The 6,919-nt window shown below is 41.1% G+C and overlaps 1 long non-coding RNA gene across 1 annotated transcript; it reads left to right on the forward strand.

Annotated features, from left to right (window-relative positions):
• The first annotated feature begins 5,734 nt into the window (after positions 1-5,734).
• On the forward strand, positions 5,735-6,597 carry LOC112855919 (uncharacterized). The gene is made up of 2 exons (XR_015251787.1): positions 5,735-6,241; positions 6,324-6,597. It is a non-coding gene; the product is annotated as an uncharacterized LOC112855919 (long non-coding RNA).
• Positions 6,598-6,919: the final 322 nt, after the last annotated feature.

Raw genomic sequence — 6,919 nt, forward strand, 5'->3', positions numbered from 1 at the left:
TACACAGAATTTATCAAACTCAACACCCAAAAAACAAATAATCCAGTGAAGAAATGGGCAAAAGACATGAATAGACACATCTCCAAAGAAGACATACAGATGGCCAACCGACACACAAAAAAATGCTCAACATCACTCATCATCAGGGAAATACAAATCAAAACCACGATGAGATACCACCTGACACCTGTCAGAATGGCTAACATTAACAACTCAGGCAACAACAGATGTTGTTGATGATGCAGAGACAGAGGATCTCTTTGCATTCTTGGGGGCAATGCAAGCTGGTGCAGCCACTCTGGAAAACAGTATGCAGATTCCTCAAAAAACTAAAAATAGAACTACCTTATGACCCAGCAATTTCACTACTAGGCATTTATCCATGGGATACAAGTGTGCTGTTTCACAGGGACACATGCACCCCCATGTTTATACCAGCACTATCAACAATAGCCAAAGTATGGAAAGAGCCCAAATGTCCAATGATGGATGAATGGATAAAGGAGATGTGATACATACACACACACACACACACACACACACACACACACACAATGGAGTATTACTTGGCAATCAAAAAGAATGAAATCTTGCCATTTGCAACTACGTGGATGGAACTGGAGGGTATTATGCTAAGTGAAATTAGTCAGTCAGAGAAAGACAAAAATCATATGACTTCACTCATATGAGGACTTTAAGAGACAAAATAGATGAACATAAGGGAAGGGAAACAAAAATAATATCAAAACAGGGAGGGGGACAAAACAGAAGAGACTCATAAATATGAAGATCAAACAGAGGGTTACAGGAGGGGTTGTGGGAGGGGGGATGGGCTAAATGGGTAAGGGGCATTAAGGAATCTACTCCTGAAATCATTGTTGCATTATATGCTAATTTGGATGTAAATTTTAAAAAATAAAAAAATAAAATTATTTAAAAAAGAAATGGCTTGGGATAATTCAGCTAATTCAGAGGCCACTGGACCCTTCCCAGGGCCTTATTAGATTTACTGGCAGCCAAATTTGAGGCTGTCTTTTTAGGATAAACATTGTGAGATAGAAAGTTTGGTAACATGATGGCTGATACAGGCTGTGTACCAAGCCAGAGGAGATACTTCAAAAACATAATGTGGGTTGTCAAATGTTATATTAACTGACTTAAAGAAAGGAGGATCTATGATGTGAGGCCAACACGGTGATGAAAAAGTAGTAGCAGTCTGGATAAAGAAAAAGATTAAGCAAATCATTACCTTACCGAAACTCTGAGAAACCACAGCTAAATATATGCTACAAACATTTTTTCTATGGTAGATGGCGCTCTGACACAGTGCATGACTTTGGTGGCATGTCGATGGAGCTTCTTAAGTTGTCCCAGGTGACGTCATATACCTTGGTCGTTTGCGGGCATTGTCTCCCCTGTTGTCCTTGTAAGGACAAATTGGCCATCTGAGGAAGAGAGTTGAAGAATCAACTCCTGGTATGGTTTAATCAGACAGGCAGAAACCCAGTGGGATCCTGATGGGAGAAGAAGACATCCATATGCCCGTCCCCATGTTATCAGTTCATATGGTCCCTTCCATGAATATATGTCTTTAAGTAGCACCTTGGCTCTGATATTTGAGCTGGGAGATGGTGCAAAATACTGGTGGGAAGCTGTGAGGCCATGGGAATCACAATTTCCAAAAATTTAGAATGTAGAAGTTTTTATGTAGTGAATTCCATGGGGAAGCATTTTGTGTTTTCCCTCTTTTGTTTGTGAAGCATTTGTTTTAAAGTGGCATGTGTACATTCTATAATAGCTTGTCTGGTAGAGTGATATGGTATGCGGATAATGTGTTGTATATTCCAACTTTGGAAGAATGCCTTTACCATGGAGGAAAGTTATCCAGGTTGTTGTCAGTTCTAATTTGTTGAGGTTTACTGGCTTGTGAAAGTGCATGTAAAAAAATGAAGAATGATATTTTTTGCACTTTCTCCAGTGTGAATAGAGGCCATTATAAATCCTGAAAAGGTTTCCACAGACATGCGGATATATTTGTGATGCCCGAATGGGGCATAGTATGTCATATCAGCTTGCCAAAGCTTATTTGCATTTAGACCTGTGGGGTTTATTCCCCATTGCTGTGTCCTCCTGATTGCTATTGACAGTCAGGGCCAGCAGCAACAATGTGTTTCTCTCGAGTAACTGTGAGATGGAATTGTTTAATAAGGGACTTATAATTTTGATGAAAAAAGTCATGAGATAATCGAGCAGTTTTAAAAGCTATATTGTAGTCAACAAATTGGTCTGCAAACTCGTTTCCTTCTGTTAAAGGTCCAGGTAAACCTGAATGTGCTCTTATGTGAGTGATAAAAAGAGGGTATGCTTGTTCACCTAGTAAGGCTTGTAAAGTTAAAAATAATGACAATAAGGAGGGATCCGTTAATTCCCTAACAGAGGCCTGTTCTATATTCTCTATCACATAAACTACATATTGAGAATCTACTACATTGGGATGAGCACTGGGTGTTGTATGGAAACCAATTTGACAATAAATTTCATATATAAATAAAAAAAATAAATAAATAGGGGCGCCTGGGTGGCGCAGTCGGTTAAGCGTCCGACTTCAGCCAGGTCACGATCTCGCGGTCCGTGAGTTCGAGCCCCGCGTCAGGCTCTGGGCTGATGGTTCGGAGCCTGGAGCCTGTTTCCGATTCTGTGTCTCCCTCTCTCTCTGCCCCTCCCCCGTTCATGCTCTGTCTCTCTCTGTCCCAAAAATAAATAAATGTTGAAAAAAAAATTTAAAAAAATAAAAAATAAAAAATAAATAAATAAATAAACGAAAGGACAACTAAAAAAAAAAGAGAATCTACTACAATATTAATAGGTTGGTTAGGAAATTGTTGTAAACCCATAATAGTGGCCTTTAATACTGCTCTTTGAGTAGATGTTTGAGTATTTTTCACAGAGCTAGAACAAACAGTCCTAAAAGTTTTATGGAACAATGAAAGACCCCAAATAGCCAAAGAAATCCTGAAAAAGAAAACCAAAGCTGGAGGCATCACAATCCCAGACTTCAAGCTATACTACAAAGCTGTAATCATCAACACAGTATGGTACTGGCACAAAAACAGACACATAGATGAATGAAACAGAATAGAAAATCCAGAAATGGACCTGCAACTATACAGTCAACTAATCTTCAACAAAGCAGGAAATATCTAATGGAACAGAGACAGTCTTTTCAACAAATGGGGTTGGGAAAACTGTACAGCAACATGCAGAAGAATGAAACTGGACCACTTTCTTACAATATACACAAAATAAGTTCAAAATGTATAAAAGACCTAAATGTGAGATAATAAACCATCAAAATCCTAGAAAAGGACACAGGCAGCAACCTCATTGACATCAGCCTTAGTAGCTTCTTACTAGACATGTCTCCTGAGGCAAGGGAAACAAAAGCAAAAATGAACTACTGGGACCTCATCAAGATAAAAACATTTTTGCACAGTGAAAGAAACAATCAAGGAAACTAAAAGGCAACCTACAGAATGGGAGAAGATATTTGCAAATGACATATATGATAAAGGGTTAGTATCCGAAATCTATAAAGAACTTATCAAACTCAATGCTCAAAAAGCAAATAATCCAGGGAAGAAATGGGGAGAAGACATGAATACACACTTTTCCAAAGAAGACATCCAGATGGCTAACAGACACATGAAAAAAATGCTCAACATCACTCATAATCAGGGAAATATAAATCAAAACCACAGTGAGATACCACCTCACACCTGTCAGAATGGACAAAATTAACAAATCAGGAAATATCAGGCGTCAGCAAGGATGCAAAGAAAGGGAAACCCACTTGCACTGTTGGTGGGAGTGCAAACTGGTGCAGCCACTCTGGAAAACAGTATGGAGGTTCTCAGAAAGTTAAAAATAGAACTACTCTCTGATACAGCAATTGTACTTCTAAGTTTTTACTCAAAGGAAACAAAAATACAGATGTGAAGGAGCACATGCACCCCAATGTTTATAGCAGCGCTATCGACAGTAGCCAAATTAAGGAAAAAGTCCAAGTGTCCATAAACTGATGAATGGATAAAGAAGATGTGAGACATAGATATATATGTGTGTGTATATATACATATATATATATACACATATATAATGGAATATTATATATATAAGGGAATATTACTCAGCCATAAAAAAGAATGAAATCTTACCATTTACAGTGATGTGGATAGAGCTAGAGAGTATAATGCTAAGAAAAATATCTCAATCAGAGAAAGACAAATACCATATAATTTCATTCATGTGTGAAATTTAAGAAAAAAAAAAACAATCACATTGGGAAAAAAGAGAAAGGAAAACCAAGAAACAGATTCTTAGCTATAGAGAACACACTGATGGTTACTAGAGGGGAGGTGGGTGGGGGATGGGCTAGATGGGTGATGGGTATTAAGGAGGGCACTTGTTATAATGAGCATTACATGTAAGTGACAAATCACTACATTCTACTCCTGAAACCAATATTACACTATATGTTAGCTAACTAGAATTTAAATAAAAATTTGAAAAAAAATATGCAGGGAATTCTTCAATTTGACCATAAGAAACCAACCCAGTGTAAAAATGGAGAAAAGATCTGAACAGACACCTCACCAAGGAATATATATATGTAGATGGAAAAGAAGCTAACTCATTGCTAGTGGAACTCCAAAATGGTATAAGTACTTTGGAAGACATGTTGGCAGTTTCTTACAGATCTGAACCAAACTTAGGACACAAACCAGCAAATGTCTTCTTACTTATCTATGGGAGTAAATTGGAACTAATACCCACATTAAAGTCTGCACATGAATGTTTATGGCAGCTTCATTCATAATGTCCTTAATATGAGCATGAATAAAGAAAATGTGGGACATCAACACAATGGAGTATTTACTAATCGTGTTGCTCTTTCTATAGAAATTCTCGTTGTTCTCCGGTATTATATCAACTTGGTCTTCTAAGCCTAAAACATAATTTCAACTTTATTAGAAACTCCCAGGTGGTTTTTTCATTCCTATATGCATTCACCCTTTTAACAGCATTCTACTCATATTGGTTGAATTCATACCTTCATTTTATTAACGTATTTTTCCACCTCAGATAATGTATTACATAGATTGTTTATTTCCCTCTTCCATTCTCTGTGCAGATTTCCTGCCCAAGTCTTTGTTTCCTTTTCTTCTTCTCTGTGTAGTTGTTTTGGAGATCTCTTCTACTACTTATAGCAGAGTGTTCATATTTAGGAATGACTCACAAGAATTCTGACTAAAGAATCTTTGTATATTGTGGCTTATAGAGATATCTTGAAGGAAGTTGGCTTTGTAACTGGGGACCCCACTTTTCAGGCAAAGTTATAACTTTTAAATTAAATATCATGTTTCTCACCTGAATAGATATTCATTTTACTCCTGGCAGGTAATGGCCTGACTGCCAACTCTCTTGACCCTCTAGAGTGGAAATAGAATGGGAATGCCAATGTCCACACGCAGAGGTCTACTAGACCTCCTTTCCAGTGGGGTGTCTCCTCTCCACCTTCAGGGAAACTTCATGACCTGAGTCCAGACACAGCCACCAATCCTTCTGCCCTGCTCCTCATATGGATGAGCTCCTTTTCTTATGTAAATTCTGGAGTATATCTCCTAATGCCCCCTCCTACAGATGGAGCACTGGAGATCCTATCCATTACAATCATTTCCAGGACCCCATATCTGAATGGAGAAGGAGAATGACCCAAACCAGGCAGGCAGTCAAGGGCCTGGACTCTGGACCACTGCCTCATCCTCCGTTTCTGTGAACAGTTAGCCCTGGAGCTTGAAACTTAGTCCACAGTTGCACAGCCTGACAATAGAATATAAGAGAAACTTGGTAAGGTTTCCAAATTTTCATCAACTGCAACACTAACCCTCTCAAGCAAACAGGGCCAGAAATCAGCACAGGCAGAACTGGAGCCCAGATCACTAGGACCAGCCTCAGTGGGTCCCCACACCACCCAACACCAGGACACCAGGAACTGGCGACAGTCACCCGGGTTCAGCATTTTTAATGCCTCCCCTGCTCCACAGGACCCACATGCAAATCACCTGAGGTGCTCCCAGAAAAGACCCGCATCACAGGCCAAGGCCAGTGTGTTGGGTCTCCATCCAGAAGACAGAAATGCAGATGCTGTGGTCCCTCCTCTGCCTGCTGGCAGCTCCCCTGGGTGAGGATCTGGGGGCTCTGGGATCGACTAGGGCCTTTCTGTGGGATGAGACAGACTCACCATGACTCTCCTTACCCCCCAGGTGTCCTATCTCAACTTACACTTCGGGAGTCCGGCCCAGGACTGGTGAAGCCTTCACAATCCCTCTCTCTCACCTGCGTTGTCTCCGGAGGCTCCGTTACCAGCAGTTACTACTGGAACTGGATCCGCCAGCGCCCTGGGAGAGGGTTGGAGTGGCTCGGGTACTGGACAGGTAGCACCAGCTACAACCCGGCTTTCCAGGGCCGCATCTCCATCACTGCTGACACAGCCCAAAACCAGTTCTCCCTGCAGCTGAGCTCCATGACCACCGAGGACACGGCCGTGTATTACTGTGCAAGAAGCACAGTGAGGGAAAGTCAGTGTGAGCTCAGTCACAAACCTTGGTGCAGGGACCTGGAGGGGCCGGGCTGCAGGGGCGCTCAGGATCCACAAGAGGGCGCACAGGACCTACCAGGGGAACTAGGGACATCAGGGGGTGCTTCGGGCCCCTTACCACAGGGACCAGCCCAGAAACAGGGGCAGAGCAGGAGTGAGGTCCCCACTGTCAGTATCTGGAGCTTTCTCTTCCTGGCACTCTGGTCCTATGGGGACCTCCCTTTCTTGCTTGCTTGCATTCTCTTCTGTTTCAGTCCCAGT

This window comes from Puma concolor, chromosome B3 (genome assembly GCF_028749965.1).
Source record: "Puma concolor isolate L17-30 chromosome B3, mPumCon1.1.hap2, whole genome shotgun sequence".
NCBI lineage: Eukaryota > Metazoa > Chordata > Mammalia > Carnivora > Felidae > Puma > Puma concolor.